The 26,648-nt window shown below is 43.6% G+C and overlaps 1 long non-coding RNA gene across 1 annotated transcript; it reads right to left on the bottom strand.

Moving 5' to 3' along the window:
• Nucleotides 1-12,311: 12,311 nt before the first annotated feature.
• LOC127581743 (uncharacterized) lies at nucleotides 12,312-22,811 on the bottom strand. The gene is made up of 3 exons (XR_007958002.1): nucleotides 22,512-22,811; nucleotides 18,070-18,160; nucleotides 12,312-12,713 (listed from the first exon to the last, which is right to left on the bottom strand). It is a non-coding gene; the product is annotated as an uncharacterized LOC127581743 (long non-coding RNA).
• Nucleotides 22,812-26,648: the final 3,837 nt, after the last annotated feature.

Here is a 26,648-nt window from a genome sequence, read left to right as displayed (position 1 = left end):
AAGGAGTTTGTACGTTCTCCCTGTGTCTGCGTGGGTTTCCTCCGGGTGCTCCGGTTTCCTCCCACATTCCAAAGACGTACAGGTTAGGAGCTGTGGACATGCAATGTTGGCACCAGAAGCGTGGCGACACTTGCGGGCTGCCCCTAGCACATTCTCAGTAACGCAAAAAGACGCATTTCACTGTGCGTTTCGATGTACGTGTGACTAATAAATATCTTATCATGGAGTCATACAGCTCAGAAACAGGCCCTTCAGCCCAATTTCTCCATGCTGCCCAAGATGTCTTTCTGAGCTAGTTCCATTTGCCTGTATTTGGCACATCTCCTCTGAACCTTTCCTATCCATGTACTTGTCCAAAGGTCTCTTAAACATTGTAATTGTATCCGCCTCTTATCACTTTCCCTGACATATACCCACTGTGTGAAAACACTGCCCCTCAGGTCCCCTTTAAATCTTTCCCCTCCCACCTTCAATCCATGTCCTCTGGTTTTAGACTCCACTACTCTGGGGAAAAGACAGTGACCATCCATCTTATCATAAATTTTATAAAGCTCTATTAGTCACCCCACTAGACTCTGTGACTCTAAATGCATTTGAGCACGAAGTCTCTTAATGTTATCATTGATTGCTTCCTACCAGTGCATCAGGGAATGATAGGAGAACCTTTCCGAACAGCTGAGTGCCTCTTAAGTTACTTAGTGCTTCCTGAAGTCAACAGTTTCACATTCAGCTCCATATTTCATCTGGCTCTGAGTTCACACACCTGTGACCCCTCCCCCCAACGCTCACCCACACGCCCGGAAATTACCTGGATGAGCTCTTGAAGAGTGCGACTGCAGAGTGAGAACTGGAAAGTGAGATTAAAGCAAATAGAACCATTTCTTTGTCAGTGTGGATGCAATGGGCCAAATAACATTGCACTAAGATTCTATGAACCCTAGAAATGCTGCACACAAAATTTTATCTGGGTCTGTGCTACCAATTTACCTGTTTTTTACACTACTTCCACCACAACTATCCATATGAAAATCAAGAAGAATTATATATTCAAGCAGGACAGACAGCCAATCAGAATGAATACTCACTGAATACAAACAGGGAAGCAGAACACAAGTTTACTAATTTTACAGAAGGATCCTTTGTCAGAAACCTTAACTCTCTTTCTCTTTTCACAGATGCTGCCTGACCTGCTGAGTGTTTCCAAGATGTTGGGCAGCACAGTGGTGCGGCTGGTAGAGAGCCTGTCAGACAGTTCCAGTGGCCCAGCTTCAATCCTGACCTCTCGTACTGTCTGGGTGCAGCTTGCACGTTCTCCCTGTGACTGTGTGGGCTTCCCCTGGATGCTCCAGTTTCTTCCTACATCTCTTAGACTCGTGGATCAGTAGGTTAACTGACTGCAGTGGATTGCCTCTAGTGTGTGGGTGAGAGGTAGAATCTGGGGAGGATGAAGGGGAAAGTGGGGAGAATAAAATGGGATTAGTTTAGGATTAGTGTAAATGGGTGATTGATGGTCGGAATGGATATGATGGGTCAAATGGCCTGTTTCTGTGCTTTATGATGCTATGACCACATGTTATTGACCACATGGGTCTTCCTTGTGTTAAAGCTAAGGCTGATCTTCAGGCTTGGATCAAACCCCAGTTTTTTGCCAATTTTGTTTCACGTGTCCTTTCTGGACTTGTCAGGCCAAGACAGTGCGGAAAGAAGCTGAGGGCAGTAACCTGGTTAAATTACTACAGACTTGATTCACAAAATCATGTTTCACCGTAGTTGTTGGAAAACTTAATCCAATTAGTTAAATAAATTTGGAATCATGTCAGTTAGTAGCCAGTCAGTAAAAGAGGTGGCTACAAAACCACTGGATTATCAGTAAAACCCATCCAGTTCCTAATGTTCTTTAGCAAAGGAGACCTGCTGTCCTTACCAGGCCTTTATGTGACCACAGATCTGTAGCAATTTGGTTACGGGGTTACAGAATGGTTCCAGCACTAAAGGAGGCCATTTAATCCATCGAATCCATTCTGGTTCTCTGGTTTTCTCTCACACTAGTCCAAGTGACTGCTAGTTCTGGTCCCTGACTACTGTTCCCCAATGCTAATGGTAAACAGACTGTTCTGTGGTTGCTGTAATTACCCCTACACCCTTCCTGCAACTTCTCTCTGAATGTTCAAGGACAATGGTTGCAGATGTGGTTTTGCCACTGACAGCGACATCTTGGAATGTGTGAGTTATCCACTGAGTAAGAACGTGAGATGTTGGGATTTCTGGTCATCCTTCCTGACTTGCTCCATGACTTTAAACAGAGTGGCTGTAAGAAAGTTATTGAAGACCCTGGACAATTTGATACCCCACCACATTTATCTGCTGTAATCCAGTTCAGCACTCGTAAAGCAGCCCCATTGAGGCACACTTTGCCATCTGGGAATAATTTGCTGTTGGAAAGTTTCCCTTTTACAGGAAATTATTTCCAGAGAAATAAACATACAAGAAATAAATATTTGCAGGCAACTCTCAACCTTTGTGAAACTGCCCTTTTACCAATTTCCCTTTAGAGAAGAGTGAAGATTTGCCTAAATACAGGGTGAAGTTATTTAAGCTTGTATCTTAAATAATGAGTTACTCACAGATTTATCGTATAGATCTATTGCAAGCTCATAAACGAAACCATATCAGCACAGAGCCAAGTGACCTGGGTCAGCCACATCATATGTGTGGGCAACAAATGAGCACTTTAGAACAGCCTGTTACCATGAAGCTGAAGTAGGCAGCTAGAAGGTTAACCATCTCGTACTCTGTTACAAGGACTGCGTCTAAGTGTAAGGATAGTTTACTGGGCTGGAATATGTCCTGGGGAAGATATAATTCCAGGTGAGCGAGACAGGCTACAATGGAGGAAGCAGAACAAAAAACACAAATTGTTACACACCTTGGCTGTTGGGTGGTAATGCAGGTGCCAAAATAACAAGATGCGGGAGGAACTCAGCAGGTCAGGCAGCATCTATGGAGGCAGAGGGGCAGTCAATGTTTCGAGTCAAGAGCCTGCCTCAGACCTCCGACACGGATGCCAACTTGCCCTGGTGTAATTCTTGAACCCTTCTTGTGGAAACTAGTCTCAGTGTCAGGACTGGTCATACCTCAGTACAAATCATCTTCACTAAAGAAAGAAAAGAAAATTTTATGGTCAGAACATAGAACAGTACAGCACACGAACAGGGACTGCGGACCATGATGGTGTGCCGAACTAATTAAGCTAATGATGCTGAATTAAATTAAACTAATCCCTTCTGCCTGCACAATGTCCATATCCCTCCATGCTCTGCACATTCATGTGCCTATCAAAGAGCCTCTTAAACGCCTCCATCGTATCTGCCTCCACCCCCACCCCTGGCAGCTTATTCCAGGCAACCACCACCGTCTGTGTAAAAAACTTGCCCCACACATCTCCTTTGAACCTTCGCTCTCTCACCTTAAATGCATACCCTCTCTATCTAAGGCCCTTTGACCCCAGGAAAAAGATACTGGCTGTCTACTCCATCTACGCCTCTCATAATCTTATAAACTTCTATCAGGTCTCCTCTCAGCCTCCGCCTCTCCAGAGAAAACAACCCAAGTTTGTTCAACCTCTCCTTATAACATATGCCCTCTAATCCAGGCAGCATCCTGGTGAACCTCTTCTGCACCCTCTCCAAAGCCTCCACATCCTTCCTGTAATGGGGCGGCCAGAATTGAATTCAATACTCCAGATGCAGCCTAACCAGAGTTTTATAAAGCTGCAACATAACTTCCTGACTCTTGAGCTCAGTGCCTCAACCGATAAAGGCAAGCGTGCCATACACTATAGAAGTTGCCTGAGAGAGTGAAGCTCCAACAGGAAACTTGGCACCAATCAGGACAAACCTACAGGACCTAAACGGCACCTGGTTCACTGCCTTAAACATTCATCCCCTCCACCACAGGTGTACCGTGGCTGCAGCGTGGGACACTTCAAAAATACACTGTCGTTACTCACCAAAGTTATTCTCAAACCCACAAAGTCTACCGTCAAGGACAAGGGCAGCAGGTGCATGGGGGCACCACCACCTGTAGGTTCGTCTTCTCACCCACCATGCTGACTTGGAAATATATCGTCAGACTTTCATCACTGGGTCTAAATCCTGGAACTCCCTCCCCAATGGCACGGAGGGAACACCTTCACCAGAAGTGCAGTGGTTCAAGAAGTCAGCTCCTTCACACCTTCTCAAGGGCAGTGGATAGTGACGCCTAGATTCCATTAATGATTTAATGAAATTTAACACTTTTCCCATCTTCAAGATGTCCCAAAGAGATAGTTTGAACTGTAATTACTTGCATCAAAAATGGACAATCTGAACTAGTTGGTCAATTTAGGAAATCATGTTAGAGTCATACAGCATGGAAACAGGCCCTTCAACCCAACTGGTCCATGCTGACCAAGATATCTACCCAAACCAGTCCTATTTGCTCGCGGTTAACCCATATCCCTCTAAACCTTTCCTATCCATGTACATCTGTTTTTGAAAGTTGTTATTGTGTCTGCTTCACCCACTTCCTCTGGCAGCTCGTTCCACATAGATTCCAGAGAAACAAAGGACTGCAGATGCTGGGATCTAGATGAAAAACACGATGATGCTGGAGGAACTCAGCAGGCCAGGCGGCATCCGTGGAGAAAAGCAGGTGGTCAACGTTTCGGGTCAGGACCCTTCTTCAGGACTGAAGATAGGAAAAGGGGAAGCCCGATATATAGGAGGGAAAAGCAGAGCAGTGATAGGTGGACAAAAGAGGGGAGGTGGGGTGGGCACAAGGTGGTGATAGGTAGATGCAGGTAAGCGACAGTGATGGACAGGTGATGGGGAGGAGGGGAGAGCAGATCCACCGGGGGTTGGGTCAAAGGTAAAGAGAGAGAGGAAAAAAAACTAGAAAAAAAGAGGCTAGGAAAGGGAAGAAGAGAAGAAGTGTGGTGGGGATTACCTAAAGTGGGAGAATTCAATGTTCATGCCGTTAGGCTGCAAGGTTCCAAGGCGGAAAATGAGGTGCTGTTCCTCCAGTTAGCAGTTGGAATTCTCCTGGCAGTGGAGGAGGCCGAGGACTGTCACATAGATACCACCCTTTGTGTAAAAAAATTGCCCCTCAAGCTCCTATTAAATCTTTCCCCTCTCACCTTAAACCTGTGTCCTCTAGTTCTTGATTCTCCAATTCTGGGAAAAAAGACAGAGTGCATTCACTCTGTCTATGCCCCTCACGATTTTATGCACTTAAATCCCTGATGTTGGGGGTACTTTGTATTTCTGGCTATGTGGGTTTTATGTGAAGCCCTGTTTATGTGTATGTAACCTGCTTATAATTAAATACATGATCAGGATAAACCATGATTGCAAAGCTTCAAAACTTCATCCTGAACTTGATTTTGAAGATGGATTTGGTGCCTCCTTTGCATGAGGACAATTGACTTGGATCAGGACATTAACACAGGGACTATTGACCACGATTTCATCAGCAAACAACTCAGTTTTGCAAGTGTAGTTAGTTTAGAGATCAGTAGCGATGCAAACTTAAAGGCCCATTAGGAATCCCTTGTGACGATATTGAGCCTGGTGAGGTAACACAAGTTCTCTTCTGCAGGCAGTAGATAGATGTGAAATGTGCCATGATGCAAGAAGGGCAGAGGTGGATCATGGCTTTTGGATTTTATGCAGTCTCTCATCTCCTTTAATGGGACACCTGTCCTGGACCAGAATCCCCAGTGGGACTCCTGAAACCTGATGCATGACAGCATGGGGACACCTTATGGAGGCAGGTTGAAGATCCCCTGCAGATCCCTTGGTGCAGCAAGGTTGGATCGGCTGGGTTCACTTTCTTCAGAGCGGAGGAGCTTGAGGTGGGACTTGATGGAGGAATACAAAATTATGAGGGGCATAGATAGGGTGGATGGTAAGAAAATTTCCCTCATAGCAGTGGTGCCTAAAACTAAAGGGTCTAGAGTAATGGGTAGAAGGTTCAGAGGGAATCTAAAGAGTATCTTTTTCACTCAAGGGGTGGTTGGAATCTGCTGCACACTGCCTGAGGGGGAGATGGAGACAGTTAAGAAATATCTAAACAAACATTTGAATTGTCAAGGCATAGAAGCCTATGGCCCAAGATGGTACTTGATGGGCCAAAGGGCCTAATCCTGTGCTGTGTGAACCTGGCCCTACATGTTTTCACCATGGGTGAATGACACGGAGTGCAGCATGGGGTCAGCCTGCTAAAGGGGGCTGCTGGCTTGTTTGGACGGATGGCCGAGGTTTCTGAAGCCACACACAGGTGGATGCCACTGCATTGGATTGTACCTTCCGTCTCATTAAATCAGGGTGTGTTCAGCCAATGGGAAGGTTTCTCCTCCAAATCAAACAGTTCTTCACCTGAGACTTGTACCTAAAGGCCCAGGCTGATCTGTGAAGTGGTACTGAGGCGTTCTGCATTGTTAGACATGCTGACTTACAGCTGACATGATAAATGTGGCTCTGACTGCATCCCCACACAAAAAACTCAATGCATTTTTTTCCAGCAGAGCGGAGAACTATTTCCTGGTCAATATTTATCACTTAACCAATAAAATTCAAAACAAAATCAAAAGACATTTGGACAGGTATGTGGATAGGAAAGGTTTAGATAGATATGGGCCTAACGCAGGCAAATGGAACTTAGATGGGCACCTTGGTTGGCATGGACCAGTTGGGCCGAAGGGCCTGCTTCCGTGATGTGTGACTCTATGACCTGATCATCATCTCAATGCATTATGTGTGACCTTGTACACTCATGCACACCACCATCAAGCACTCATCTACCAATCCCATTTTATTCTCCCCACATTCCCATCAACTCCCTCCACATTCTACCACTTCACCAGTTAACCTTCCAACCAGCGTGTCTTTGGGATGTGGGAGGAAATTGGAAAACTTTAAAGAAACCCACGCAGTCACAGGGAGAATATACAATCTCCACACAGACAGTGCCGGAGATCAGGACACTGGAACCGTGCCAGCCTTGTTTGGTTTCCATGCTTCTTACATTGCAACAGTGATTACACTTCAAAAGGACTTCATCAGTTGTAAAACACTTAGGTTGTCCTGGGGTTGTGAAAGCTGCTAATATAAATATCAGCCTTTCTACTCTTTAGTTATAAACATAGAGTGGTTCCAATAAATTAATTCAAATGTAAATATATTCAACATAATTTCATATACAAAATCACCACAGAGTTAATACATGCCAAGAAATATATCTCCCACTCAACAGAAATCAAAAAGTCCATGGCAAATAACACACAGCATTGGAAACCAGAATCTTACCTTTAATATCACAAGGGATTTGAGACCATTATAAACAGATGATTCATTTTTAAATGCAAAACCAATTTGCAGTGAATACTACCACTTCAGTATGTTCACATGTTATTTTTTGGAAAAAAAGAGTCATCAGTCAAAATAACACAAGTATATAGTACAACTGATACACTGTGTGTGTGTGTGTGTGTGTGTGTGTGTGTGTGTGTGTGTGTGTGTGTGTGTGTGTGTGTGTGGGTGTGTGTGTGGTGTGTGTGGGTGTGTGTGTGGTGTGTGTGGGTGTGTGTGATGTGTGTGTCTGTGTGTGTGGTGTGTGTGGGTGTGTGTGATGTGTGCGTGTGTGTGGTGTGTGTGTGATGTGTGTGGGTGGTGGGTGTGGTGTGTGTGTGGGTGTGTGGTGTGTGTATACATGTGTCTACTGAGGACATTTGTTAATGTTTCTGACGAACAGGTCATTCTGCATTTGGTCACAAGGAATGCCTGCAGTCTAATCTACACCACAGCACCAGCCAGCCAAAGAGCACTGGGATGTAGAACTCTCCACCTGAGAAGGCTGTGGAATCAGTAAATCCTCCACAACTTTGAAGAATATTTGTTAGGCCTTTCAACTTGCCATAATCTGCTCAGCTCCTCACAAACTCTGGGAAGGAGGATGAGGATGATGTGTCTTCAGACAACCTGGTCTTGATGTGCTGAATGGTGCTCTTCAGAGAATCACAGAAAGGATACAGCAGACCAGGAGGCCATTTCCCCATCTAGACCCTACTAGCTTTATGCAAGAGCACCCCAGCTAGTCTCAGTTCCTCCACAGGTTTGCAAATGTTTTCTAGTCAAGTACCTACCCAATTCCCTTTGGGATGCCATGATTGAACCAGCTTCCACTCCCTCTAGAGCTGCAACTTGCTGACCCATCCCTTCATTACAAGACTCCAGTTCTCAAACCTTCATTACGCGTTTGCTGATTCTTGACCCTTCATTACATGTTTTCTGGCTCTCGACCCTTCTGTCAAAAGTGCTGAAAATTTATCTTTGATTTAGGAATGAAGACTTTGATCATCTGTCTAGGGTTATTAACATTATATTTTTATATTATATATTTCACTAGTACCATAAGATGGACCTCACAATCTACCTCATCATGACCTTGCACCTTATTGTCTGCCTGCACTGCACTTTCTCTGTAGCTGTCACACTTTATTCTGCATTCTGTATTGTTTTACCTTGTACTATCTCAATGCACTGTTGTAATAAATTGATCAGTACGAACGGTATGCAAGACAAGTTTTTCACTGTACCTCGGTACAAGTGACAATAATAAACCAATTCCAATTCCAATTATAAATCAAATTCAAATTGCACAGATTTTTAAAGTCATACAAAAATTAGGAGACAAATTAGATATCAGCAATAAGTTTTGAAAATCATAATGCTTTGCCACAACACCATTAAAATGAATAAACTCATCAAACCTTCATTGTACGTTTAACAAAATGGTGCTGAACACTTGGTCGATGAAAGAAGGACAGGCATATTGATGGCACCTTTCATGGACACACCATCACAACTGAGTTTGTGCTGAGGTGAAGTAGACACAACCACGAAGAAGGCTCGCCAGCTTCTCTACTTTTATAGTTTAAGGAAATTTGGCATGTCATTGCAGACTCTGACAAACTTCTACAGATGTGCAATGGAAAGCATTCTAGTTGGTTGCATCACGACCTGGTATGGAAACTCCTATGCACAGGAACACAAGAGGCTACAGAGAGAGTGGTGGGACTCAGCCAGCTCCATCACGTGTACAGCTCTCCCCACCATCGAGGACATCTACAAGAGGCGATGTCTCAGGAAAGCGATATCCCTGATCAGGGATCCCCACCATCCGGGCCGTGCCCTCTTCTCAATGCTGCCATCAGGCAGGAGGTACAGGAGCCTGAAGACCCACACCTCAAGGTTCAGCAACACCTTCTTCCCCACTGCCGCCAGGTTCTTGAACCCACCTGAAAACCTTAACATTACCTCGGACTATATTTCTTTTTTTCTCTCAACTTGCACTAATGTCATTATTTTTATTTTAGTTTATTTTGTCATGTAAGTTAAGTTACAAGTCTATGTCAACTCTATGTTAAGCCCTTGAACTTGTCTAGCTCCCTGTGTGGACGAGAGCGGCGGCTGTAGAAAGGATGAACAACCTAACCACAGCACCTCAGGGTGTCATTCAAGAGAGGAGAGAAGATAAATGCAGTTGTAATTAGAGACAGTATTGTCAAGGGAATAGACACTGTTCTCTGTCACCAGGATTGAGAGTCCCGATGGCTCCGTTGCCTGCCTGGTGCCCGGGTTCAGGACATTGGCTGCTGTCTGTAAGGAGTTTGTACGTTCTCCCTGTGTCTGCGTGAGTTTCCTCTGGGTGTTCCGGTTTCCTCCCACATTCCAAAGATGTACAGGTTAGGAAGTTATGGGCACGTTATGTTGGCGCCGGAAGCGTGGCGACACTTGCGGGCTGCCCCCAGAACACTCTACGCAAAAGATGCATTTTACTGTGTGTTTCGATGTACGTGTGACTAATAAAGATATCTTATCTTGATCTTGATCTTGACTTATGCTTGTCATGTATGTAATGTATTGTACTGCTGCTGCAAAAAGCTAACTTTCATGGCATTTATACCCTGGGTGTATATGCCTATGACAATAAACTTAAACTTGAAGCTACCTGTTGTAACGTAGCAAAAGCCAACAGTTAATTCAAACACAGCAAGATTCCACAAATGGCAAATTCTAATGACCAGAACAATTGTTTTATTTCAATTTCTTTTAAGTATTGGTCAGAACCATGGGGATACCTGTTCTGTTTGTCTTTGAAACAAGGCCACTGGGACTTCTTACTGAGGACTGATCAGGTTTTAGTTTGTGTTTCACATGAAACGCAGCACCAACTACTTTGCACCACTCCTTAGTACTGGACCAAAGGGTCAACCAAGACTTTTGTGCTCATATCTCTGGAACAAGATTTGAACCCACAGCCTTTTGATTTAAAGACAAGAATGCAACCCACTGATCCACAGCTGGCAAGATGCAATGGCACTTTGATTCCACACTTTGAAATATAAATAACTACATTAGTTTCAGAATACCAGATTTATGTTTATTGGAACTGAATCCTAATGAAGGTAACTTATTTATCAGGAAGTTAGGTTCTTAGACTGAGACTTTTGCAAAACCAGAATGGAATGTCTGAATTTTACATCTGAAAAAGGTTTCTACATGGGGTTAGCTTATGTTAGTATGGACTCAGTTACACACAGTATTATTGTAGTTTCCTGGTGTTTCACATGACGGGTAGTATTGCTGCCCTGGTTCCGCCCAACCCACAAGACAGAAGGAAGCAAATATAACTTGACAACAAATCTCTGTGTGCTTACACTAATGGTACAGTACCCCTGGCAAAGTTCTATTGGATGCCTGACACATTTAATTCATCCAATGTGTCGTTCTGATCCCAAAAGCTGCAAACAAAAATTCCTCTGCGCACATTATTCCAACCATGATGTGTATCCTGTAATGAAGGAAAGGTCGCAGACAGAGGATATACTCAGTGCAACGCTTGGATTGTAATTTTCAAGACCTCAAATCATTGTTTGTAACAGATATCGTGTTATTATGGGAGTCAGTCAAGATTGCTTTCATTTCTCTACACTTTCTGGGTGCTATTGCCAGGATCAGCATTTACTGCCTATCTCTAATCGGCCCCTGAGAAGGTGAAGGTGAGTCACTACGGTCATCCTGTGTTGTATTTAATATAACTGAGGGACTTGCTGGGCCAATCCAGAGAGCAGTTAAAGGTCAGCCAAGTCACACTGAAGCCAGACTGAGGGAGGATAGCAGATTCCCTCCCCTAAGGGACATTGGTGATCTCAATCGGGGTACACAATAATCTAGTAGCTTTCTCACCGTTGCTGACATGAGCTTTCTATTCCAGCTTGGCTCACCAAATATAATTGCATTTGAACAAGCTGCTGTAGGAACTCAGTAGGTCAGGCAGCATCTGTGGAGGCAAAGTCGATGTTTCAGATCAAGACCCTGTATCAGGACTCAGAGTTTGACTCAGGGGGTCCTGATGCAGGGTCTTGACCTGAAATGTTGACAGTCCCTTTCCCCCACAGATGCTGCTCGACCTGCTGAGTTCCTCCAGCAGCTTGTTCGTTGCTCCAGATTCCAGCGTCTGCAATCTCTGGTGTCTCCACAATTGCATTTGAGACAAGTTTCTTTATTTAATCCTGGACACTAAATTGATGACGCAGCAGCTTTCTCACTGCACAGTGCTTCCTGTGCAGTAATTCGCAGAGCTATTCTGTGGTGGGACTAACGCTCAGAACCTTTGGCTCTCCTTGTCAGTCGCAATACATTCCAATGAAGATGTACATATTCTTCCATGCAACTGTACTAGGCATGTCCTACACATATGTTGGTATAATTGCTTCAGATCACTTGTCATCCCCATTTGTGGCGTATAATTCTACACTGTGTGTTCCTTTGCCTTGCAGCTGAATAGGAGTGGACAGAGGCAGGGGTCTGAGTGAATCACATTAAACTGGCAGGGAAATATAAGGGTGAAAACAGAAAAGGTATGAAAGCCTAAATCTGTGGAATCAAAGCTGAAAGAAATTGAAGATGGGGACATTCTTTGGACTGCGAAATATAATGACCCAGCTTAACTGAACGGTACCGACTCCCGTAAGTTACCACAGATTTACAGAGACAATTTCTAGGATCTCACTAAATCTATTTGTCAAACATTAACTATTTTAGATGCTTCAGAGGATCAATTGTTGTGAAATCATGTCAATATCTGCTAATTATCAAATCTGTAAATCTCTTGCTTTGAAGACTATATTATTGTGCATAACTTTGAATAAAAGTGGATAATTCAGCAGGAAGCAAAGAAATTTATTGTACAATTATCTCTCACAAAAATATAAATGGGAACTTACTTTCTGTGAGACGCATTCAAGAGAGTCAGAAACAGGTGCTTAATGGGAAAGGAAATAATTTAAGGGGATTGGGTCAAATTGTTGATGTGGATCATTCACACTGCAGATTCTCCCATTTCACAGGAGTGGATGCAAGAGTTCAACCAAGGCAGGGGATGTCTCACTTCATCCAGTAGCAGACACTTGGGTTGGGGTTAATAAAGTTGTTGACGAAGTGTCGGGAAGCTTCACTCTACCACCAGCAGTCCTTCACCCAACCCGGAAATTCATGGGAATCTTCTGCTCTCCATTACACAGCGGTTCAAGGCAGCAGCACACCACCGCCTTCCCAAGGGCAACTCTGGATGGGCAATTAATGCTGGCTCAGCCTGCGAAGCTCACAGCCCTTGAATGAATATATAAACAAACACATATCATCTCGATGAGTGCAAAACTGGAAAAAAGAAGTTAGAGTAAAGGCATGTCAAATATATAATCAAAGATAACTTTAGATACCAAATTAATTTGTTGATTCCAGCAACACCATTGTCTGTGCTCAGGTTTGTAATCTGTCCTTGTGAGATCCAAATAAAAGTGTTCCACTCCCTCTTAGGCAAATGTGAGCAATCCCTCAGTCACTGTTTCAAAGAGACCGGTGGTGGGTGGGGTTATTTTTGTTTCGTGGCCAATGCATCTTCCTCAATCAACATTGCTGAAATTAATTTCCTGGTCACTATCAGAGTGCTGTTTGTGGGAGCTTGCTGTGCACAAATTGGCTTCTGTGTTCCTTTCATTATACTGCAAACATACTCACTGGCTGTGGATTCTCTGAGGTGTCTTGAAGAGGATGTGAAAGATATTTTCTCTCTGCCTCCAATATATTGAATTCTTGGAAATGAATGCATTACGTGCCAAGTTACGATGAACTACATTTATTGTCACATTAATTCTATCAGGCTCACCTCTCCATCATGATCAACAATTTATTTATTGATATTATTTAACCATGATTGGATTTCAAGTTAGATTAAAGCTAGGTGACACAATAGTTTAATCAGCAGTAAGACCTCATAAAACTGTCTCCAACATAATTATTGCTGTCTCAATGTCTTTCATTTTAATGGTCCAAAATGAGTGTGTATTACTCATTGCAGCCTACAGTGTCCCAGTGACTGCCTCTCCCCAACGGGGACTAAATTTGCTCATGCAAATAAAATCCAACCTCAAGTCCCTGCAGCTTTGAATCCCTTCATCTCAGACTGGATCCAGCCTAACATCTAGGACTGGATCTGCCCTAACATCTGGGACTGGCTCAATCCTAACACCTGGGACTGGATCCATCCTAACATCTGGGAATAGATCCATCCTAACATCTGGCAATGGATCCATCTTAACATCTGGGACTGGATCCATCTTAACATCTGGGACTGGATCTATCCTAACATCTCAGACTGGACCCATCCTAACAAATGGGAATGGATCCATCCTAACATCTGGGACTAGATCCATCCTGACATCCGGGACTGGATCCATCCTAACATCTGGAAAAAGAAAGTCAAAAAGAAAGTGAAATGAGAAGGAACAAGCTGCCGAGAAAGTGGTTGAGGCAGGTACAATAACATTATTTAAGAGACATTTGGATAAGTACATGGATAGGAAAGGTTTAGAGAGTTACTGGCCAAATGTGGGCAAATGGGACCAGCTTAGGTGGGCACCTTGGTTGGCATGGACAAGTTGGGCCGAAGGGCTTGTTTCTGTGCTGTATTACTCTATAACTCTAAAGATAGATTGACAGAAAGAAATAGGAAATGGTGAGAGAGAAAAAGGAGGAGCAAGAAACCAGTGGTCTTTGTAGATAAAAAGAGGAGTCATCTTACGAAAGCCTTTAGAACTGCCCTCCACAGAGGGGATGATGGGATGTTCTGAAGTCTGCAACTTGCTTTGATCCATTCAACCCAAATCGATGAAATTTTCCTAGTCAAACGCAAAGCACTCCAACACTCACAGACGTCTTTCCAAATCCAGATGTTGTACACACCCCTCCCACATTCCTCCTATCCCTCCCTTGGAAAGTTTTGCAACTGGCTCACTATCAACAATGTCACTAGGGATCCATAGACATTTAATAAATCCCGCAGTAGCTGTTAAAATTGAATTATGGTAAAAATCCAACTTGTGTATGAAGAAGTCATGTTCTTGTGTCAAATTTTCTAAAAACTGCAAACGAATTAAAAAATCAAGTTGTTAATCTTTCTGCCCCAAGGGAAAGTTTAATCAGTCATTTAATTCAACCTAAAAAAATCCCTGGGAAAAAAAGTCTTACACAAAAATAATTAGACTTCTAAAAATATGGTTGGTACTTTTGGATATGCTGTATGTAATGTGCTCGACATTATGCCCAACATTAGAACACAGCTCAGTAATCTGACATAATGAAAAACAGGTGTTATCTGGAAATGGTCATACTTATAATTGGGCACATCTGAGCACTTATTCAGAGCTGACCGAACCAGTTTAATGTAACACAACTGTTTCTATGGAATACAGACAGAGCTAACTGCAAAATTAATTCAAAATGAACATTGCTGGGAACTTAATGAAATTTAACAACGAAGATCGCACGTAATACAGATTGACTATATTCCCTCAAATCTGAATTTGCTTGTAAATTTGAAGAATGTTGGTTGAGATGTCACTTCAGGTTTGCAATTCCCTATGAAATTCTCCATGGATGGATAAACACATCGATGTTCATTAATTGACTGGGTTAGATTTGTAAATGAAACACACACAACAAGGGATCTAGGTTTCAATTTACACACTCTAATGGGTTTAAAATGTGGTCAAAAACACAGGCTCTGGCAGTATAAATGGATGAGTATAAATGAACTGAAGATACTCTACAGAGTTTATTGGACTCTGTTGGGATCTCATAACTGGAGGCAGAAATTTAGGCAGTTCCCTCGATTCTACCTACTTAAACCCAATGCAGTTGAGCATGAATCCAATACAATCCTTCTTTCCAACCCATACATGGACAGCATACACACATATACATACATACACATGGCATGTATATACCTATACATACACACATGCACACATCTGCATATACACGCATAAAGCCATAGAGACATCCAGCGTGAAAACAGGTCCTTTGGCCCAACAAGATCATGTGGACCATCAACCACCCATTTACACTGATTCCACTTTAATCTCCTCCAGACTCTATCCCTCACATGTACATTGGGAGCAATTAACAGTGGCCGATTAACCCACCGACCCCACACATCGTTGGGATGTGGGAGGAAGCCGGAGCACATGGGGGAAACCCAAGCGGTCACAGGGAGAACGTGCAAACTCCACATACATGCACGTGCACACAAACACACTTGAATGTTGGGTCGATATTACGATGCTGATAGTTTTCCTGTAGTTGGAATTGAATTCAAATGAATGTTTTTTTTTGTCGTCGTAGCAAACCATGTGGGGGAAGAAAGTCTGCAAAATGAAGAGAAACTTAATTGAAAAACTTACTCAATGTTTAGCCTTTTTGTACAATATTTACAAGCCTAATTGTTCACAGCTTAGACCTCTACCAAGAGAAGGTAATATTTGCAATATAACTATGATTTTACAAATAAATCACAATACTTATCAACACACCCTGACATTAGCAACAAGCACACCCTGCTGAATGAACACCCGTTTGTGTCCATAATGCAATGTACACTGAGGTTAATTGCCTTTTTAAAAAGTAAACAACCATGATTTTCCTGACATTTCTCGCTACACATTCGTTTCAACAAGTTCATAAACAGAGAAGAAAATGTTATAAAGAATTTTTTCATTGTAGCAGTGGCGACACTTCGAAGTTGGCTGTAAAGCAGCTTGGGAAACACTAAAGGGATGTGAAAGATCCTATAAAAAAGCAAGTTGTAAAATAGAGAATAATATTTATTTATATATGGATAGATATAGAATATAGAACATTACAGCACAGTACAGGCCCTTCAGCCCACAATGTTGTGCCGACATTTTATCCTGCTCTAAGATCTATCTAACCCTTCCCTCCCACATAGCCCTCCATCTCTCTATCATTCATGTGTCTATCTAAGAGCCTCTTAAATGTCCCTAATGTGTCTGCCCCCACAACCTCTGCCAGCAGTGCGTTCCACACACCCACCACTCTCTGTGTAAAAAACTTACCCCTGACATTCCCCTCACATCTTCCTCCAATCACCTTAAAATTGTGCCCCCTCGTGTTAGCCATTGTCGCCCTGGGAAAAAGTCTCTGACTGTCCACTCGATCTATGCCTCTTATCATCTTGTACACCTCTATCAAGTCACCTCTCAGCCTCCTTCTCTCCAAAGAGAAAAGCCCTAGCTCGCTCAACCTATCCTCATAAGACAAGATAGTTTTATCATTATGGACATTATTTGCTTATATACATGCAGATGTCAGTTTAATTCCTTTCTTTTTTTACGTGAAATACTTCTATATTCTTGCAATATTTCACTTCACTTGTTCACTTAATAGTTTGTATATTTGACATGAACAGTCTTACATCCTTCTGCTGCTTTGGACCAGTCTTAATGCCACATTCAGTAGTGAACAATATAAAGCAAATAACCATCCAATATTCAGGCTTAACCACCAAGTATCAACCACCTGAAAAATGGGCCTTATTCTGTTATAATTTGATAGGAAATTAAAATAAAATTATTACATCCTGCTCTGTGTGTTTAGACACTGACTGTAAATGCAGGCAGAAAATAGAACAAATGCAGTCTTGGAAACACGTTTGAAGTTTAAAACTGAACATGATATGTGAACAAGCAGTGAATTATTTTTAAGATGATAAGGCAGCAATACTGGTCCACATTTACTAAGTAGCACATACTGCCTACACCTGTCATTGAATTACCTTGATATTATTCACTCACCTTGGCTGGACTTTCTGCCCAGATGGTCCTGCCCTTGTGTGATGTAACCAAAACAGCCCAGAACAAGCCTCACCCACAAAACGCCACTGAGAAACTTTGACAACAAAACCCTGCCTCCAGCTTTGCTGACTGTCGATCACCATCAATATTTCGAATGACGCTGATATTCCAAAACTTTTAAAAACCATTAGAAATGCAATAATCAATTTTAAAAATATATTTTACATTGTTCATTAAAAAAATTAAAATACTTGAAAAATTTTCAATGATTAAAAACACTGCAGTAAACAACATAAGCAAATTAAACCTAACCTAGTCTTCCCTGTCTTCCCCATAGCCCCATAATCTCTGTCCAAGTAAATGGGCTCACAGACCACACACTACATCTAACCTACTGGGGGATCAGAGATCAAATTCCTTGGCCTGAATGCTGGGATTCTCAGCAGTTACTCCCTGGTAACTCCAGGCAGGGTCCAGCAGCAAGGTCTAGCCAGGAAATCAGGTAGCAAGTTTGAGACTTCCACAGTTGCAAACTGGTTTTAAACTGGGTGATAATTTGAAGGTAAATGGGGATTTTCCAACAGCACCCAGCAAAATGTGCGCCATTATATCAAATATATCAGAGTGGTTACTGTGAAGCTTTGTCAGATAAAAACGTACACATTCCAAAAGTACTGCTTATGGAGATATTTGTGTGCATCAGGAGTTAATATATTTCCAGATCTCAGATCGATGGTGAACATCCCATTGCTGTATTCAAAAGCAAACTCTGCACGATTTCACCAACATAAAGACTTTCTGGCTCTTTATCTTACTGGCTCGCGGAATCCTGCTGTGACCAATAAATACTGGGCTTAGTGCGCGACCTTCAAGCTGCAATGTGTGAATCTGCACGCTCTGGACCTCCTGTAAGGAGAGATAAGATATCTTTATTAGTCACAAGTACATCAAAACACACAGTGAAATACATCTTTTTGCGTAGAGTGTTCTGGGGGCAGCCCGCAAGTGTCACCACACTTCCGGCGTCAACATAGCATGCCCACAACTTCCTAACCCGTAAGTCTTTAGAATGTGGGAGGAAACCGGAGCACCTGGAGGAAACCCACGCAGACACAGGGAGAATGTACAAACTCCTTACAGACAGCGGCGGGAATTGAACCCGGGTCGCTGGCGCTGTAAAGCTTTACGCTAACCACTACACTGGGAAGCAGAGAATGCACCGGTGCATCTGAACTCTCAGTCTACCCCTGATGCAGGCACTGACTCGGGGGTGTCCTGCAACTAATGAGCCAAGGGGCCAGGTACCCTGATCCTCAGCTGAAGTTCAAGTTTATTGTCACAGGCATACAGGCAGAGGATAAAAATGCCATGAAAATGAGCTTTTTGCAGCAGCAGCACAGTACGTTACGAACATGACAAACATAAGTTAACATAAACTTAAATTAAACATAACTAAATTATACATAACTTGGGCGGGCACGGTGGTGTAGCGGTTACAGTCCTAAGGACTGCAGATGCTGGAACCTAAATGAAAAACATGATGATGCTGAAGGAACTCAGCAGGCCAGGCAGCATCCATGGAGAAAAGCAGGTGGTCAACGACTTGGGTCAGGACCCTTAGGCCTCACCTTCGTACCCCTGCGCCCCCACCTCAACGAATTCTGAGCCCAGCATGATGCCGAGCTCTTTTCCCACCACCTCCGCCTCCGTGCCTTCTTCTTTGGTAAGAAGTCCTCTCCCCCTTCCGATGACCCGTTCTCCTGCCTCCTGCCTTCACCTGGACTCCCCCACTGGACCTGTTACCTTCCCTGGACCTATTCATAGCTGACTGTCAGTGTGACATCAGCTGTCTTGACTTTTCTGCCCCCCTCACCCACTCCAACCTCACCCCTTCTGAACACTCTGCCCCCCACTCCCTCTTCACTAACCCTGACATTGTCATCAACCCAGCCGACAAAGGTGGTGCCATGGTAGTCTGGCACTGACCTCTACCTTGCAGAGGCCAGACGCCAACTCTGGGACACTTCCTCCTACCTACCCCTGAACCATGACCCCACCGAGGACCACCAGGACACTATCTCCCGCACCATCACTGACTTCATCAAATTGGGAGATCTCCCCTCCACGGCTACCAACATGACAGTCCCACAACCTAGGACTGCCCGATTCTACCTCCTCCCCAAAATCCACAAGAAGGACTGTCCGGGCAGACCTATTGTCTCCGCATGCTCTTGCCCCACTGAGCTCGTATCCTCGTACCTGGACACTATCCTGTCCCCCCGATCCAATCCCTTCCCACCTACGTCCGTGACACATCACACGCTCTCCAACTCTTCCGTAGCTTTAAGTTCTCCGGTACACACAACCTCATCTTCACCATGGACGTCCAGTCCCTATATACCTCCATTCCCCATCATGACAGCCTCACCGCCCTCCGCTTCTTTCTTGACCAGAGACAGAACCAGTCCCCTTCCACTAACACGCTCCTCTGCCTGGCTGAACTTGTCCTCACCCTAAACAACTTCACTTTCGATTCCTCTCACTTTCTACAGACCAAGGGCGTAGCCATGGGCACTCGCGAAGGAATAAGGACTTAGACCCAGTGACAATGAAGGGGCAACAATATACTTCCAAGTCAGGGCGATCTATGACGTGGGAGGGGAACCTGCAGGTGGTGGTGTTCTCCTGTGCCAGAATCCTTTCTGGTGGTCGAGATCCATGCCAACAGCCAGACTGGTTTGGAAATGCGTGAAAGATTTGTTTATCAGATGCATCAGGATTACAATATTATGTTAGAGAATAGTTAACGTATTTAAGCCTCCTGACAATGCTCTTACAAATCTCAATACTTAAGAATGATTTCAATACATTGAAAATGAACTGCTTATTTCACTGTATCACTGGCAGCACCTACAGTACTTGCATTTGCAGCTGAATCAACCTTCAGGTGCAGATTGTGCATTTGTCCATTCCGAATGAGATCAGCTTAAACGTTTAACTCTAATTACAAACCCTCTTCAAAGCCACATTATTCACTCACAAACATGAATCTTTGTTTCTCTGGTAAGGCAACTGCAAAATGAACAACATACCTTGGAAGCCAGTGAGCAGTTAGAGATTTGAGTGGGGGATACAAAGTCTGTGTTTATACCATTGAATACTGGAAAATATATCATTAATTGGTTTCCATAAATCTTTCTACCCTGATGATAAAAACAGGCAATTTGCACATCTTAACGCTGCACTCTTTTTAATTGTTCAGTGCTTAACAGAATGCCATGTTTTATGCAAAATTCATTAGATTTCAAAATGGCCTGCCGCTTCTGTGTGAAATTTTGCAGGAGATTGATTTAATTTTTGTGTGCTATGCATTGCAAAAAGGAAATAGTTATTAACATTCTATGTATGGGGGAGAATGTGAGCAGATGAATTGAGAATGCAGAGCCTTTGAATGGGGTATATTTTTAAACCCTGAATTAGCAGTAAAGTCTTCAGTAATTCAATCAGTGTGAAGGAAAATACTAAATTCAAATCTACTGCTATTTAGCTACTTTATTAATTTACAGGATCTTACACGATGCTAAACATCCAAGCAGTGAAGAAAATAAATTGTTTATAAATCAAAAAAAAAGACCTGCTTGAAGATTAAGGAGATTTATCACATCAGGGAGATTGGTCAATTTCAGTCCATCTATAATCTGTCTTTTATCTTTTGAGTCCTGGGCACAGAGCGGTCTGTTTTTTTTAAACTGATTACGCTGGACTCCAGTGACGAACGGCTGACATGTTCAATGAGAATTCACCGATGTCATTACAGCTGCATCAGAGGACACTTGGGTTTCTGTGGAAGGAGCCTGTGAATGTGATGTTGAAACATTCAGGAGAAAAATACCTACCTACCTGCACCTTCTCTAAGGGAACATACAAACGCCCCCACTAATACATCCCTTTATGTATGAAACAATCCCAAAAATGTAATGAAAGCATCAAAGAATAATTCTGTAAAAGGTACAAAATATTAACAACCTTTAGGCACATTTTAAGTAGATCTTTCCATGGAACATAGAACAGTACAGCACAATACAGGCCCTTCGGCCCACAATGTTGTGCCGACCTTTAAACCTCACCTAAGACTATCTATCCCCTTCCTCCCACATATCCCTCTATTTTAAATTCCTCCATATGCTTATCTAGCAATCTCTTGAATTTGACCAATGTACCTGCCTCCACCACCACCCCAGGCAGCGCATTCCGTGCCCCAACCACTTTCTGGGTAAAAAACCTTCCTCTGATATCTCCCTTGAACTTCCCACCCATTACTTTAAAGCCATGCCCTCTTGTATTGAGCATTGGTGCCCCAGGAAAGAGGTGCTGGCTGTCTACTCTATCTATTCCTTTTAATACTTTGTACACCTCTATCACGTCTCCTCTCATGCTCCTTCTCTCCAAAGAGTAAAGCCCTACCTCCCTTAGTCTCTGAAGTAAAGCCCTAGCTCCCTCAATCTCTTGAGTAAAGCCTTAGCTCCCTGAGTCTCTTGAGGAAAGCCCTAGCTCCCTTAGTCTCCCTTTTCCAAAATGATCACCTAGTAATTTCATGACTCAGTCCAAAAATTATTTTCTTCACTGAGAAAGGAGTTGTACTTTAAAGTAATCCCCAAATCCTAAGAGATTTCCTGATATCTGGCATGGTGACGTATCATCTTGGCTCAGCCCTCAGCTCTGTCACCTCTGGGTCAGAGGTGGTCGGTTTACAGTCCCACTCCAGAGGTATGAGCACAGAAGTATCAGCTGGCATACCAGTGCCAAAGGAAGAACCTTTCGATTGATTTGGTGAATTGAGGCCCTGTCTACTCTCACAGGTAGACACAAAATATTCCATGGCATTATTCTGAGGAAGAGCAGTGAGTTCTCCCGTGCACCCTCGGGCCAATCATTATCCCTCAGTCTGACCATTGTCACACTTGTGGGAGCTTGCTGTGCACAAGCAGTGTGTTGCAGATCTGCATTACATGTCTGCGCATTAAATGTGCTTCACTGAAACATCCTGAGTTCACCAAAGGAATCTCAAAATGCAAACCTTTCTCAGAAAATTAGTCAAAATAGAATTATTTTATGAAGGCGGATGCAATTTATTCTACGAGCAGAATGTTAGTTACATAATTGCAATCTTCCCTGACAGTTCAGTTAACTCAACGAGAAGAAACGTTCTGATAAATATGTATTTTTCAAAAATTACATAACAATCAAAGAAACATACCCCACTCGCATGTGAACTGGGATGGACGATCAGTAATTTCACTTGTAGATTCAAGTTGAATAAGGAAAGGTCACTGCAACCTTGCACGGTTTGTTGCTGTGCATATTGATTTTATATTTCTTTTTAGCTCTCTGCCTGGCTCTGATCACAGTATTATGGCCCCATATGGAGGTTGATCTTTTTCAGTCCATTGTTCACCCTGAGGATCTACTCACAGAACACCACAGGCACGCGCGCGTCTGCGTGCGCACGCACACACACACACACACACACACACACACACACACACACACACACACACACACACACACACACACACACACACACACACACACACACACAGACTACTCAGCAGCACAGGCTCACAGCTCAGCTCTGAATCACCTGGCATGAATGACTCTTTCATAACACCACGTGCAAAGCTACAAGCTGCAGTTCACTCAACCCTCTTTTGGCAAGGGAAGCAAGTTTTCAACACACACAGTTCCTGAAGTTTCTACACAAAGTACAATAGAGGATGCTCAGGATTGAAAAAAATTAAGATTTCCAGTGGGAAAGTTTAGACTGAGTTTCTTGGAGGATAGAGGTAGAGGGCATGTCTAATACCAGAGAGCATGCATTTAAATTGAGAAGGGATAAGTTCAAAGGAGATGTATGGGGCAAGATTTACACAGAGAGCAGTGGGTGCCTGGAATGTATTGGTATTGGTATTGGTTTATTATTGTCACTTGTACTGAGGTACAGTGAAAAACTTGTCTTACAAACCGATCGAACAGGTCAATTCATTACACAGTGCAGATACATTGAGTTAGTAGAGAGTGCATTGATGTAGTACAAGTAAAAACAATAACAGTACAGAGTAAAGTGTCACAGCTACAGAGAAAGTGCAGTGCAATAAAGGTGCAAGGTCACAACAAGGTAGATCGTGAGGTCATAGTCCATCTCACCGTATAATGGAACCGTTCAATAGTCTTAACACAGTGGGGTAGAAGCTGTCCTTAAGTCTGGTGGTACGTGCCCTCAGGCTCCTGTATCTTCTACCCGATGGAAGAGGAGAGAAGAGAGTATGTCCTGGGTGGGTGGGGTCTTTGATTATGCTGGCTGCTTCACCAAGACAACAAGAGATAAAGACAGAGTCCAAGGAGGGGAGGTTGGTGTCCGTGATGTGCTGGGCTGTGTCCACAACTCTCTGCAGTTTCTTGCGGTCCTGGGCAGAGCAGTTGCTGGACAAAGCCGTGATACATCCAGATAGGATGCTTTCTATGGTGCATCGGTAAAAGTTGATGAGAGTCAAAGGGGACAAACCAAATTTCTTTAGCCTCCTGAGGAAGTAGAGATGCTGGTGAGCTTTCTTGGCCGTGGCTTCTACGTGATTTGAGCAGGACAGGCTGTTGGTGATGTTCACTCCCAGAAACTTGAAGCTCTCAACCCTCTCTACCTCAGCACCATTGATGTAGACCAGTGCATGTACACCGCCCCCTTTCCTGAAGTCAATGACCAGCTCTTTTGTTTTGCTGACATTGAGGGAAAGGTTGTTGTCATGACACCATTCCACTAAGCTCTCTATCTCCTTCCTGTACTCTGACTCATCGCTGTTTGAGATACGGCCTACAACGGTGGTATCATCTGCAAACTTGTAGATGGAGTTAGAGCAGAATCTGGCCACACAGCCATAAGTGTATAGGGAGTAGAGTAGAGGGCTGAGGCCGCAGCCTTGTGCTGCCGGGGGTGGCGGTGGAGGCAAATACGATAGAGGTGTTTAAAATGCTCTTTGATAGGTACATGAATGTGCAGAGAACGGAAGGATATGGACATTGTGTAGGCAGAAGGGATTACTTTAGTTAGGCATTTAACTAGTAGTTTAATTAGTTCGACATAACATCGTGGGTCGAAGGGCCTGTTCCTGTGCTGTACTGTTCTATAGTTCTAATTACAGTTGCAAAGTTTGAAAGTGGGATTACTTAAAGCAGTGAGAACTCAAAGTAACTAATAGCTAGGAGTTTGCCTGGAGGTGTCTGATGGGGAGGACTTGCCATGGGAATTGTTTGTGCGGGTATTATGTTGGGGGCAAAATTTTAAATAAAAAATACTTGTGGGTGAGGAGTTCTTGTCGGGAGTGATGCAATGCGGAGTATCTGAGGAGACACAAGAGACATCAAATGCTAGAATCTGGTGCAAAAAAACAAGATGCTGGAGGAACTCAGCAACATTTGAGGGTTTATTTGAAGGGCATGTTTACAGCAGGGAGTATTTGATATTCCCATGTAATTTGAGGGAAAATTTTTACAACGATTAGTGGGAGAATTTACAATCAGTTACCGGGAGGGAGAATTTATGGGAGGGGGACTGTGCAGGGAGGGAGAGGATTTGCCATATAGAGTGCTAAGGAACAGTGGGTTTATAGAACATAGAACATTACAGCACAGTACAGGCCCTTCAGCCCACAATGTTTTGCTGACCTTTTAGCCTACTCTAAGATCTATCTAACCCATGCATACAGAATGTGGACTTAGTTACAGCTGGGGATTCCCTGTCACTGGGATGGATTTACCAACTGTAGTATGAGCGCACATGGCTGTCACGTGACCGTAACAACACTGACCCCTCTGGTCAGAGGACAGCATTGCTTATTGGATCGAAAGTGACACCACTGTCAATCAAGGTTTGGATCTACCCCACCCATCAGGTGTGGGCATAGGAATTGGCCTTGGAGAGCACCTTTGTTCCTGAACCTGTCTGACCATTGGCCTTGGTAAACACCTTTGTCCTTGACCTCCAAGCCATTGGCCTGTCTAAATTACCTGGCCGGGCTCTACCCAGCCTTCCAGCACTATAAAAGGTGTTGCACTCTCCTGGCCCTTCCTCTCTCAACTGCCCCAGGAATAGTGAGACAATGTTGCAGAGACCACTGGTAAGAGTGTGCACCACCACGTGGTTTGGGAGCGTCTTAGTCAGATTCCAGGGAGTGTTAGGGCCGATGCTTGTCTGGGTCAAGGAGTTCAGGCATTGAAGTGTCTATCCCTCGACAAGCTGTTCCTTGTTTATTGTGTGTTTGTGTGTGTGAGTGCATGTGTGTATCTCATCCTCATTGCGATTCCCCCTCACGTTCGCGGTCTCCTGCGCGTGTGTGTGTGTGTGAGTGCGCATCTGTTCCCATTCATTCTGTCCCCGCATTTGCCTTTGTGATTAAACTATTTTTAAAATCTAAAGCCTGTGTCCAGAGCCCTCCATCTTTAAGATTCCAAAAGAACCTTTTTCACACAACACCAACCTCAGGGTCTGATTCTTAAAAACAAATCTATAGTAACTATGTTACATAAAAACTTTCCCATCCACTTCCAATCACTTTCTTTCCCTGTGGAACTATCCAATCACTCAGCTCTTGGAAGCAACACCATGAAAGGTCCTCAACAGGTAAAGACATCTGATGTGTTCCCAGTGGCACTGACTAATCAGTAATAATATCACAACAACCTCCACTTCCACACCTGGTTAAATGATTTGTGTGCACAATCAATAATATTAATCAAACAACTATGCAGTTAAGTCACAGAATCAGATGCAATGTTTTTGTTAAAAGTGCGTGTCCTCTAACGCAAATGGAAAGTCCCCATCTACCCTGAGCAACAGGAATTGTGGCTGGTCATAAGTCACTTGAAAGGAAAGGAACTGCATTTCAGTAGCTCCTTAACCATCCCTTCCAGGGCATCTCAAAGAGACTGCAGCCAATGAAACACTTGTGATAATGGCGACCACTGTGATAATGGTACAGAAGCTCCAATGCACAGAATCACAAGAGGCTGCAGAGGGTTGTAGATTCAGCCAGCTCCGTCACGGGCACAACCCTCCCCACCATTGAGGACGTCTTCAAGAGGTGGTGCCTCAAGAAGGCGGCATCCATCACTAAGGCCCTCACCATCCGGGACATGCCCTCTTCTCGTTACTACCATCAGAGAGGAGATACAGGAGCCTGAAGACCCACACTCAATGATTCAGGAACAGCTTCTTCCGCTCCACCATCAGATTTCTGAACAGTCCATGAACCCATGAACACTACCTTGTTATTTCTCTTGTATTGGTATTGGTTTATTATTGTCACTTGTACCAAGGTACAGTGAAAAGCTTGTCTTACAAACC

This window comes from Pristis pectinata, chromosome 22, assembly GCF_009764475.1.
Source record: "Pristis pectinata isolate sPriPec2 chromosome 22, sPriPec2.1.pri, whole genome shotgun sequence".
In the NCBI taxonomy this organism is placed as follows: domain Eukaryota; kingdom Metazoa; phylum Chordata; class Chondrichthyes; order Rhinopristiformes; family Pristidae; genus Pristis; species Pristis pectinata.
This window is presented reverse-complemented; position numbering and strand designations above follow the sequence as displayed.